We start from the raw sequence: 13354 nt of genomic DNA, 5'->3' as shown, positions 1-13354 counted from the left end.
TTTTGGCAGAGGGATAAACTTCAATTTCCAAAAACAAGTAAGTCATAAAATTCTACCAAAAATCACACTTTAGTTAATTGTTAACCCTAAAGCCAAAAATAAATATAAAAATAAATCAAAAATAATGGAAAAATTAACAAAAATAATTCTATTTAGCAATATCTACTAACTACAACAGTGACGTTAAATCTAATTTAGCCAGTCTGTTAGGAAAAAAATAGTGCCGAGAACAAATTAAGTTTAAAAAAAGAAATGCACAGAGGGATTTCAGTTATAACATCATGCAAGTTGGTGACTTCTCTCCATAAATATATGTATGTGTAAAGTTGGACAAAATCGTTTTTCTTAAAATCTGCTTTGGGTAAGATCAGTGAGAGTCTATGGCCCTCCTGTCTGGAGTTGCTTCCATCTCCATCCTACCCTATGCCAGCTGGGGGAATTACAGTCTTACCACTGTGGGGCTGGTGACAAAAACCGACAACTCTGCTGTCAAAGGGGGTGACTTGATTCGGGGTGGGAGGCAAAACTCCCATAAGCATGACAGAGCCAAAATAACCACTACTGAATTCAGAATGCAGGGGCTTCCTGGGGGAACCATGCAAAGAGGAGTTCGAATATAATTTCAACTGTTACAAACATTTGAATGGGCATTTTAATGTTCCTATCATAGTCATCGGTATGAGGGGCACACCTATAACTCATTTACAGCACATGAATATGGGTGGGAAGTCCTATTCTAGGCACCACCCAAGCTACTTTACACATTAAGTATTACAGTCCCTCCAGATCCTGTCAGGAAAAAATGCTGAAAAATGACTCATTAAAGAACTTTGTAAAAGTCTTACAAATGTCAAAGGGTTCCATAAAAAGGAACTGCTTTTCCTTTTTATAGCTATGATTATTACTACCAGTTAGCCTTTGAAAGCTGTTATGAACCAAAACCAATAAGGGATGTCTATAATTAAACAGTTTCATACTCAAAGAGAACTTGAAAGGATATCCGTACCATCTTCAACAACATAGAATAAGAGCCCAGTAATTTATTTTTCCTGAAAATATATAATTATAATACTTATTTCATGCAATCTACTCAAAATTTTCCTAATATAGGACATGGGTGAAAACAGAGACAAAAGTGGCAATACTTTTTAAACCTCATTTATCTGAGTACAGATTCTCAAAGGGCAGCTTTTATCCATGGTAATCTTTCCCCTCCCTCCCCAAACCCTAACCTCCCAAACCACTTTCTGGGCTGACATGTGGTTCATGGAATATGAACAGCAGCTTAAATTCAGCCTAAGAAGGTAAAATTGATGGAAAATTAGCTAAAAAGTGGGAGGGTCACTTGGCTCTGAGTGCATGTAGCCAACCACCCAGCATCTACATCTCAACAATTTCTTGTCATCACTTATAAATAGAAGTATGATTTAAGCACACATACGCGTGCACACTCACAATCTACTTATGGAAAACGACCCTGTAAAGGCAATGCCAATGTGAAGGAAGTGAAAATACTAGCTTTTAAGCAGAAAGCCCCAATCTTCAATAAACTAAAGAGAAGATTATTCAAATTCATAGCTACTCTATTCTAAAACATGTACAAGCATAATAAATTCTTTAAGTGCTCTACAGATTTGTTAAACTGATTCTGCAAGTGTTCCAGAACTGATTTTAATAAATTCATGAATGAATGTCATCCCACACTTACAGACTCACTTAAGGTCACTCACTTAGTATTCATGTTTTAACATGTCTAGTTATGTATTTTATGGACAAAAGGATACAACAGTGTTCTTCTCAAATCTGGATATTCAGGAAGATCCAAATTTTCCCTTGTGAATCCAAATTTTCCCTTGTGAATGAGAAGTATCTACTTTTTAAAAAATTCTCATTGACTATACTGTTTCTTTTCCATTTGTATAGATAAAGTTAACTTTAGATGGATTTTTTAATAGGAGGCAAGAAAAGAAAGCTAGTTATAGAAGTTTCTATGCTTCACTGAGGCATTAGTTTAACCTGACTACCACTATAGCTTTGAGTGAGTCACCCTCAGGGACTGAATTCCCTAATCTGTAAAACGAGAGTAGTTGTTAAATGATTCTTGGGGTTGACTAGTCTATAAGCTACTTATAACTCAGTTTCATCACTTGAATTAGAAATAAATAAATTTCATTTAGGCACTCATTGTGACTGTGTGACAATTATTTTATACATTAAGTACTCTCAATTATAACTGGGTTCAGGTTTATTAAAAGGCAAAAGCTTTTTTGCAAAGGGAGAGACTAAAAACAAACTCCCCAGTGCACAGAGCCTGCTTGAGCAAATGTGACTAGAGCTTAAGAGACTCCACCCAGTTCTGGCTAACATCAAAGGAGACTCTCGACACCACTCTGCCAGAAAATAAGCCCCATATTATTTAACCAGGCACCAGGAGAACACATTTTTCAAGCATAGCACTTTGGACATCTGATCTTTCACTCTGACTACATGTCTGAAGTGAAACTATCCGGCGAGAGGGTTTTGAAAATAGGTAAACCAAGGCAAGAGGAAATGACAGGACATGATGATAAAGCATAAAAGAGAATTTTGGTCTCTTGACTGTGCTCTTACTATTAATAGCTATGTGCTCATAAAGAGCAAATAGGAATATATAATGAGATCACAAGCATCTTCTCTGTTGTATGGTTTACTTTGGATCACACTCTGGAATTAATTATTAATAAATAAAATATTTTCTAAATAAGGAATTTGGGATTGACATACACATACTACTATACATAAAACAGATGAACAATAAGGTCCTACTATATAGCACAGGGAACTATATTCAGTATCTTGTAATAACCTATAATAGAAAATATGAAAACATATATATAGATGTATATATGTAACTGAATCACTTTGCTGTACATCTGAAACTAACACAACACTGTAAATCAACCCAGATAGTATGGGCAACTTTTCAAGTTTCCAGAAGTCCTCTTAAAAATTTTAGGTCAGCCTTATCTACAGTCACTAGATGGGATCCGTGCTGATTCTGCCTGATGAGAAATTAGCAATCTAGGCCTATTCTTGCCTCTGTCCTCCCCTAAACTCCCCTCACCCCAACCCCTGACCAAAGGTGCTGCTTTGAAACTAAACTGGAGGAAGAAAACTTATGAAAACGAAAAACAGATGCCTAATTCCCAACAACATACTCAAGACACTTTTCATAACAACTGTAATATTTTCACTTCACTGTCACATTAGCCAAACTTCTACCAAGATTCCTTTGCGGCAGCCAGCATTCTCTTTTTAGAAGCATAAAATCCTATTTCACAATTTTAAGGGGATATACACCCCTTGAAGGACTATCATTCCACCTTGTGTGAATTTAATTATCAAGCAGCTTTCCTCCTAACCCCAGAGATAAATTCCATTGAAAGTGTCTGGGTTTCTGGTTTTAGAGTAAAAGGGGATAAACATAACTGAGAAACATGGAACATTTCAGGGAACCAAGCAGACCTGGATAAAGTATCAAAGAAGGGAGAGGGTATGTGGGCCTAGAGGACCTAGGAGGTTGAAAAAAGGAGTAGGGGGAGGTTGGAATGGGTAAGTGATATAATGCCAAAGGCAAGCTCAACACCTTTCAAAACAATGCTTCTTGTCAGTTTTAGAAAAAGGAAGAAACTTTCTTCTCAGTAACCTGGACTAGTTTGGAAACAAAATTATCATTCATAACACTGTTTATCTAAAGGAAATATATTCTGAGTTCCAAATAACCAATTAAATAAATAAATGTTTAATAATTTCTAAAAGTAGGAGACTGTTCATAATACTCAAAATTTTCTCCATGATTGATATTCTTTCCTGTTTCTTGGGGGGTGGGATGGAGGAGTGAGTTATGGACAAGACACAGAACTGTACAGATAAGTGGGCTAACATTTTCTTCTACACTTTTTTTTGCATGACAGAGAATTCTGAGCCAGCACTAAGCACATATCCCAGGAGAGTGCTGTGGCCAAAATGCAGTATTTGTTCCTCAGGCTTGGAAGAAACCCAGCATCCCAGATAGTCCCAGAAACCATTTATAATCTAACACGGTTAGGGATATAGCCTGCATTGTAAAGATTTCATATTCAACATGAGACTTGTTGAGTTTGCCTAGCAAGCTTTCAGTTACTAAATGGGGACTTTATTCCTCAGATTTCTTTTAATGAATTTCTTTCAGAGGCCTATTACATATCAAGCTGAACCTTATTTGTCTGGGGGCAGTGTTCTGTTTGTAATTTATTTAACTTGAAAACATTGATTTCTACTTTCAATCAAAACAGTGTTTCACTCAAGTAAAACAAAATCTTTCTTAAGGACCCCTAGGGAAATCAGCTACCATCTTATTCAGCTCGCAGGCTCATATGGTCCCTGAGGCTACTCTGCATTTCTCCTGCTCCTCCCCAGAACCAGACCAGCAAACGGCAACAGATAGCTCGGCAACATCCTGACTATCCTCTAGCGGTAAACTCCGAACCCCCTGTAGACTATATTAACTTTCCACCCCCAGGTGCCTCCCTACGCACGACAAGGACAACAGCTGTACTATTATGAACTGATGGAATTTCCAGGCTCGGCAGCGCTCTGTGCATCACCACCATTTGTCCTGTTCATCATAAGATGGGCAACAGGAGAGAGCCCTTGATTACTAGAATAGCTGAGACCATGGCCCAGTGACATTCCTATTTGAAAGAACCCACTGATACATATTACTTCCATGTTGTCCCCAAAACAGAGTTCCTTTTCCTACTGCCATTTAGGGAGCATTGTCCTGTAAATATTAAAACATGTATACACATGCACACATAATTCACATACATAAAACCTTGTAGCCCAAGGCTGAAAGCATAGTTTGCTTACTTACGGGAACTATCCAGGCAGTTTATATTCGGTCCTGACTGAATGCATTTTGGATCTCTAAACAAGCACCTGCCACATTTCTGTCCAAGTGAATTCAAATCTATTTCTCCAAGAAGAATAATCTACACTAGATACCTCCCACTGTCAGCCATGTGATACAGCCAGCATGCTGTCTGCTGCAGTCTGGTTATGTTCGCCAAAACAAGAGACGACAATGACACAGCACTTACATTTCTGTTACAACCATCCTTAAGAACAAATCTTCAACTTTATCTCAATTTTTTAATAGAAGAGCAAACCTTAAAATGATTCTCAATAACACCTAATGCCCCCAAATTTTGAAAAAAAGAAACTTATTAAAAAAACTTTACTATTCATTCCAGTTAAGTCTACCTCAGTCTAACAGGCCAAACCACCTCCCCCCAAAAGACCCACTCAGAGTTTAAACAAAACTCTGAAACTCATCCCAAAATTATTTCTAACCACTTAAGATCTCTAAAGGCTTTAAAAAAAAAACACACACACACACACAGCAATTCTAATAATCTAGAATCCAATTCCCTCACTTTAACAGATGATAAAAAGAGCATCAGAGAAAACAAATCACTTGTAAATGATACCAGGACTGAGGGTCAGGCTAAGAGGAGACCCACAGAACACCAGACACTGGATGTGACAGAACTGACCAAATCTTGGAATTTTATAGTCTCTGCTCTTATCTGACACAATATCACTATACTTCAAAATCAGTTTTTTGTTCTACCTTTTTCTTAAAAGGATGAAGGCAGTTGGGAAGAGTTCTGAATATCAGGAAAACATATCAGTTGATTTAAAAAAAAAAACCCAATAACTGATTTGTTTTGTTTTAAATCCAAACTCCTTAGTGTGATATAAAGACCACACAACCCTAAGACAATCTAGTCTGACCCCCAACAACAATCATGAGCAGTTTTCCACATGGGGGAGACCCACAGTTTAGTCACATGGGACCAGCTGCCATTTCACAGACACACCACTGATACTATCACTACACACCTTGCTCCTACTATTCTCCACACTTCAAATTCTCTTCACTTTCTCATTTGTCAAAGGCTTCAAATCAGGTCCGCATTCCATCACCTTTCTGAGATTCTGTTTTAGAATCTGTTCTCCCAGTGCCATTCAGAACTAACACATCATCTATACTTGTAACAAACTCTACAGTCTGATCTGTACTGTAGCTTTATATACCACCAGCTCCTGGAACCTACTCAGTCCCAAAGGGGAAGGACCATGTCTAAATGATGTGTGTATCTTCTCTAGGTGGATTACTTTATACAGAAGATGAGCTAAAACAACAAAAACCAACAAAACAAAGGGGCTACCTAAACAGCCAGTTCTAAAATGGTATAACAGAAGTGAATAAAAACTAAGTCTAATCTGAAATTAATCCATGATGCCAAAGCTACAAAAACTCTTCAGAACTGGAAAAAGAATAAACAGATTCAAGATTAAAAGGTCATCACTAATCAAGACTATTTACCTCATTTCTTCTACTTTCTAAACATAGCTAGTGCCAGAGCGATTACGGAAAGAAAGCCAACAGAGAGTAACCATACAAGCCAGTTCTCCACGCTGGGCATCTTATCATTATTAGGCAGGGCAGTAAAAATAGCTATCTGCTTTTAGAAAAGCACAACATGATGCAGTGTGGCAAAAACAAATCATTTTTTGTTCAACAGATCAGCCACCACCATCATGTTAACATCACTGAACAAATATTACAACTTCTCTAATTATTAAAATGTTAAATCTCTATCATCTCACTTGCCTCTGTCAAGGAGTAATAAACGTATTGCACAATTTTAAGCTACTCAATTCTGGGGAAACTGGATAAAGAAAAGACAGTCACACCTGACCAGCTCTTAGCTTTTGAGAATTATTTCATTTACGAAAAACTTCTCCATGAAGTAGTTTCTCTCTGAAGTTCAGAGCCACAGTATGCCATATTTTATTGTATAAAATGTCAGCGAAAGTGAAGAATGAAAGGTAGAACTAAGAAGAGATAGGGATTTGTGCTAATAATTCTGTAATTACTTACTTACTATGTGTCTCTCCTCCAGAGCCAGCCTTGGACTCTGACTTCCTGAATGGGAAGGACAGCATCTTTTTTACCTTTCATCGTGAGCATATAGGATAATAAAGTGACACCCTGTAGGCTCTCACTAAACAGACATGCATCCTATTGGTTGTGCTCTGTTCTGTATCATGACACCAGCCTTCTCTTGCTGGGGTTGACATTTGCCTAGCTGAAGGACCCTTCTGGCTCTTGGTCCTAGGTGCAGAATCAGCACTGGGGCACAGCAGCTCAGCTCAGCTCCTCTGAGCAGGAAAAGAGGACAGCATCAACGCTGCAGGAGCATTTACCAGGCATTTTGTTGAACAACCTTAGTGGTGGTAAAGCCTTACCTTTAACATAAAAGTACCTTACAGATGCTTTCAAAAAGGGGAGTGGGGGAGCCTAGAAGTACAAATAATACTATTAAGTGAAAACTAAACAAGCAAAGTGAAAAGTCAAAGGAATATTTCAAGTTATTATTTAACATAACTTTTAACATTTTACCCGAAACAGAGGAAAAGATCTGAGTAAAAAGCAAAAGGCCAGTGGAACAGAATCAACCAGGGAAAGAGTTGTGCAATTTCGGTTTTTAAGAGTTGATTCTGAAGAGCAGCCACAATTGAGGGCTACTGAATTAATCAACCATCTACCTAACACAGTATAGGTAAAGTTCACTGCAATGAAACATAGCAAGATTTATAAAACTAAACACTAGAGAGAGATCAAGTTCTCCCATTGTCAGGAGTGTGGTTTACCAGAAGTAGAGCCTAAGATTTTTGTAAATGTGATTTACTGAGGGACTGCCCTCAGGAGAAACCCGTAGGAGAGGGAAGAGAAGTAAACTTGGTTTCAGTGGAAGTCTAGCTGCTCTACCTCCTCTCTGGGAAGCTATGAGGTATAGCTGCACCACAGAGTCAGTGCCACCATGAGGAGGGGCCAGGTTTCTGTAACCCTCACCAGGCAGTCACTGGCTGAGGGATGCACTGGCTGGTTTAGGGGACCTACACAGGGCACCAGCATCATATACTACAGAAGCTTCAACTGTGTAACAAAAAGGAATACCAGACTGGTGTAGGTATATAAATAGCAAGGAAAGTTGACTCTAATCAAAAACCCATTTGTAGAAAATGACGAAAATGTTAATTCACTAAGATTTACTAATATTAAATATTAAGCTTATATATACCTAACACAGCTAACCAAAAATACATAAGACTGACCGTAATGAGGAAAAATAGATGAGCCCTCTCCTTCAAAGGGGGATACTGTTACATACCTCTCCCGGCAACTGACACATCAAGCAAACAAAAATCAGGAAGTATATACAAGATTTGAACAACTCAATATACAAGTTTCAGCTACTGGACTACAGAGTACACCGGAGAAGACACTTTCTCTCCCAGTACACATGAAACTTTCTTTTTAAAATAACTGTATACTAGGAAATAAAGCAAGTCTCATATTTTAAAAATAATTATATAATCTACTACTTATGAAACATAAATAAGTTAGAAATAAAAGCCTAGAAGATTCTTTAATATATTAGGACATTTTAAAACACACTACAAAAAAATAAAGTAAATAAAATAAAATAAAAATAAATAAAAATAAAAAATACAACACACTACAAATAACTCATGAATTAAACCGTAACAAAAATGAAAAAATACATAGAACTGAATAATAATAAAAATATTATATAAGAAAGCTTGAGGAATATACCTAAAACGTGAATTTAAGGAACATTTCCAGCCTTGAGTGCTTATATTAGAAAAGGAAGGATAAAATTAATTAGTTAAGCATTACTTTTAAGAGTTAGATAAAAATAAGTCTGAATAATCAAAGGAAGGAAATAAAATCATAAACAAAAATAAGGCACAAAGAAACAGGATTGGAAATCAACAAAGCAAAAGCCCTCTTTGAGGACTAATGAAGTTAACTCTGGGAAGATGGACCAAAAAAGAAGAGAAGGTACAAATGAACAATTTTAGGACAGAAAAAGAATAATCCCACAAATAAAGCAGAGAAAAAAAATATAAAACTATGCCAACAAATTTGAAGATCAGATGAAAAAGAGTATGTAGTACAAAAACTCATCCAAAACACAATAAATAGGGGAGGGTATAGCTTAGCAGTAGAGCATGTGCTTAGCATGCACAAGGTCCTGGGTTCAATCCCCAGTACCTCCATTAAAAAATAAATAAATCCAAAACACAATAAATAGAAAACCTAAACAGTACTAAACCAGTTAAAGAAATTGAACTAAATCTTCCAAATATACACACATACACCCCACCAAGGGCTTTACAAGAGTTGTGCCAAATATTCAAGGGGCAGATAACGCTGATCTAACACAAACTCTAGAAAATAGAAATTCTCCCCAACTCATTTTATAAGACTAATATAAGTAGAATGTAGTAGTTAGAGGCCCAGATTCACACTGGACCACAAGAAGTTCAAATCTGGGTTCTACCAGTTAGTATCTATGTGACCTTGGGCAAGTTTCTTAACTGCTTTGTTTCAGTTTCCTTGTATGTAAGCTGGGAATAACAGTATTACCTACTTCTGGATCTGTTAATACATAAAATATTTAAAACAGTGACTGTATGTCTGTATGTATCTAAAGCACTGTATGTGCTTTAGATAATTTGCTATTGATTAATGGTAGTATACCCATGAAACTAACAGCAGACAAGAATACAACATGGGAAAATTCTAAGCAAAAGTAAACTCATGAACTTAGATCAGGGGTCAGCAAATATTTTCTGTAAAGAGCCCCATAGTAAACTGTTTAAACTCTGTGGCCCATAGGATAACTTCCATCACAAAATAGGCAATCCTTGTTTTGCAAAGTTCTAATATGCACAAATTTCAGCTACCATAGTTTAGTTAGGTAACACCAGTCCTCCAACAACCTGGTTCAAGTTTCAGTCACCACAGTATATTAACTGTGACTAACTGCATAAAGCACAAAATTTGCTGCTAGCTTTTCAGTCTATAAACTACTACATAAATAACAGGTGTGCATCAAGATCAGTGACCTATCACATCACTTTCTTCAAAGCCTGTTAGTGACTGAGCATCTGTTACTTAGTCCATGCATAGACAGTTGTGTTGCCTTGCCTTCCAGTAATAAACCCATGTGACATTTTACAAAAAGGACAGTTGATAGAGGGAACTGACCAACAAAAATGCAAGTGCAGCAAAGAACTAAAGAAAAGTGACACCACCAAGTGAAGTACAAATTTAATGTGAATGGAGTTAACAGAGGTAATAGCGCTCTGTGGAAATGTTGACTCTATCACCAATCAAAAGACTGGATAAGCAGCCAGAGGAACTTGGTGGCAGTGAGCTTATCTACATAAATGAGCAAAATGGTTTGGTAAGAAAGATGAAGCTCTCCCAGAGGAAGTGACGCACGCAAGAAATTTCACATTAAAAGAATTCTCGAAGATATTTTGTGACATTGAAAGCACAAAGGATAAAATGCTGGAAGCTGATCCAAACTTTTTAAAAAGGAGTATGACAACCGCCAAAGCATAGGAAACATGCCCATTCCACACTGCAGGTTATAAGAAAAGAAGAAACTACTCTTCACACATTTTTTACTAAAAAATAAAACATTTTAATTCTCAATGTTTCTAATGTTTTATTAAAGTGTACTAAATATTAATTTTCCTGTTTTTCTCTTCATTTCCCTATGCACATATAACAGGCAACAAGAGAGCTTCTAAAGTTGTTGAAGGTCACAGAACAATCACAACTTCTCCCACTGACTATTAACATTACTTTGCACAGTTTCACTCTGAAAGGCATTTTTACAGTCCTGAACTACTGCGCAAAAACAAGGTCCCCACCGACTGTGCACAGCAAGAACTGCCTATACTCAACACTGCCATTACAGTGTGCAAGTTTCAACAGAAAACACATAAATGAGTGGATCTGTGTTACCGTAAAACTTTAAGGACACTGAAATTTGAATTTCATGTGCTCACCTGTCATGAAATGTTATTTGTCCTTTTGACTTTCTGTCAATTCTTTAAAATGTGGAAACCATTCTTAGCTCATGGATTATACAAAAACAAGCAAAGCAAGCTGAATTTTGACCTGTGAGCCATAATTTGCTGACCCCTGACTTAGATGGAAAAAAACCCCATAAAATAAGTATTAGCAAACCAAATCTAGCAATGTATAAAGAATACATTTGGGGGGGAGGGTATAGCTCAAGCGGAAGAGCACATGCTTAGAATGTATGAGGTCCTGGGTTCAATCCCCAGTACTGCCTCCAAAAATAAATAAAGAAATAAACCTAATTACCTCCCCCCAACAACAAAAAATGTTTTAAAAAAGTACGTTGTGAACCAAGTTGGCTAATTAAACACTAGAAAATCTATTAATGTAATTCACATCAACAGATACAGTAGGGAAACTAAAAGTTCATCTCTCAACAGAATCAAAAGCCTCTAGAAAGAAGTCTCAGCAAATTAGGATGGGAACATCCCTTATCTAACAAAAGGTATCTATCAAAAAATGAAAACAAAAACAAAAAACTACCACAAACATAACTCTCTTGAGATCAGGAAGAAATAAGAACGTATACTGCCGTCTCCAACCAGTATTATGCAATGAGTCAAGAAAAAAAAAATTAAAAGAGTATACGGGTTATAAAGAAAAAAATAACACTGTCACTATTTGCAGGAAACATAACTATAAAGATATAGAGAAAATCAAATAACTGTTAGAATTAGTAAATGAATTTAGCATGGTTACTGAATTTTGTAAAATTTCAAAACCCCAACTATATTTTCACATACTAACAAAAATGACTGGAAAATTTTTCAAAAATATCATTTAAAATGATCTTTTAAAAAATGACTAAGACATATCTATGATCATCACATAGAAAAGACATCCACGATCAAACCAAAAAATGAGAAATTAAAGACCTAAATAAATGGCAGGATAGAGCATGATCATGTACTAGGTACTGGAAGACTCAATATTTTGTAAATGTCAATTATTTCCAAACTGATCTACAGATTGGACACTTACAAGCAAAATCCCAATAGGTTTTTTTCCTTTTAATTCAAACCGAACAGCCAACTCTAAATTTTATAAGAAAATGCAAAGAGCCAAGAAAAACCAAGACAATGTTAGGAAAAAAACAAAGAACTGTATATCAAAACTCACTTCTGGATTGAACCATATGAAACTGCTGACAATTGACCTAAAAATGTGGCAATTTCACATGTTTCAACCCAATATATGTAAATACAATAATGAAGACGTTGTACTGGCATAACCACCAAGGAAGAGGCCAATACAGAGAACGGTTTTAAAACAGAACCACAACATATGGACAAAATTTATAACCAATGTGACAATGCAGAGCAGTAGGGAAAGAACTGTCTTTTCAATAAACAGTGCTGAGTCAACTGGATATCCAACTACTGGGGAAAATGTATCTTGAGTTCTACCTCACACTATACACAAATATCAATTCCAGATAGATGGCAGGTCTAAACGTGAAAGATAAAACAACAAAGCTTCTGAAAGATAATATAAAGAATATCTTCATGCTCATGGGGTATGGAAAGATTTCTTAAAACAGGTCACACAAATCACTAGCCATAAAGGGCTAAAAGTGATAAATTGGGCAATATTAAAGGCAAGAATTTATGTTCATCCAAATACTCCATTAAGAGAGTAGAAGCAAATCAAAGCTGAAAAACATATACACAATACATAAAAAGAAAGAACTCATATACAGGATGAATGAAAAACTTCTACAAACAAAAAATGAAACAAAACAGCCATCTCTTGCAGGAGACTATTCAAAAATTCAATAAACATGAAAAAGTGCTTACTTTTACTAATCATCAGAATAGGCAAATCAGAACTACACTGAGAGCCAATAAGTACCTGCCAGAATTGCAAAGACAAACAATATTAAGTGTTAGGAAAGATGAGCAGCAACAGGACCTCTCACATACTGTTATAATTTGACACAATCATTTTAGACAAAAGTATGTCATTATTTATAAGAATTTGTATATCCTTAAACCCAGGCTTTCCATGTCTAGAAATATACCCTAGTTAAATTCTTGCAGCCATGTACAAGAATGTCAAAGCAGTATTATTCTAACAAGAATATAGAAACTATTCAAATGTACATCAACAGAGAATAGGTGACATTTTTTATTTATACACATACTGAAATCAATATAGCACTGAAAATGAATTAACTACAGATATACACATCAACGTGTATGAATTTCAACACATAGTGTTAAAGAGTCATATATCTGTACTCTGTTGAAATAAACACAAAGAAGGGCACGAATTCAGGACAGTGATACTCTCTAG

At 36.2% G+C, this 13354-nt stretch overlaps 1 protein-coding gene across 4 annotated transcripts in view; it reads right to left on the bottom strand.

The window, feature by feature from the left end:
• MAP4 (microtubule associated protein 4) overlaps positions 1 to 13354 on the bottom strand; it is a 149436-nt gene that overhangs the window by 97129 nt on the left and 38953 nt on the right. The window contains exon 1 of one of the 4 annotated variants that reach the window (XM_064496582.1): positions 4895 to 4978. The exons of the other annotated variants lie outside the window; for them this stretch is intronic. The gene's annotated coding sequence lies outside the window, so the exon portion shown is untranslated. Of the gene's footprint in view, positions 1 to 4894; positions 4979 to 13354 lie in introns of those variants that run through there. 4 annotated transcript variants of the gene reach the window in all.

Source organism: Camelus dromedarius, chromosome 17 (assembly GCF_036321535.1).
Source record: "Camelus dromedarius isolate mCamDro1 chromosome 17, mCamDro1.pat, whole genome shotgun sequence".
NCBI classification, from domain to species: Eukaryota; Metazoa; Chordata; class Mammalia; order Artiodactyla; family Camelidae; genus Camelus; species Camelus dromedarius.
This window is presented reverse-complemented; position numbering and strand designations above follow the sequence as displayed.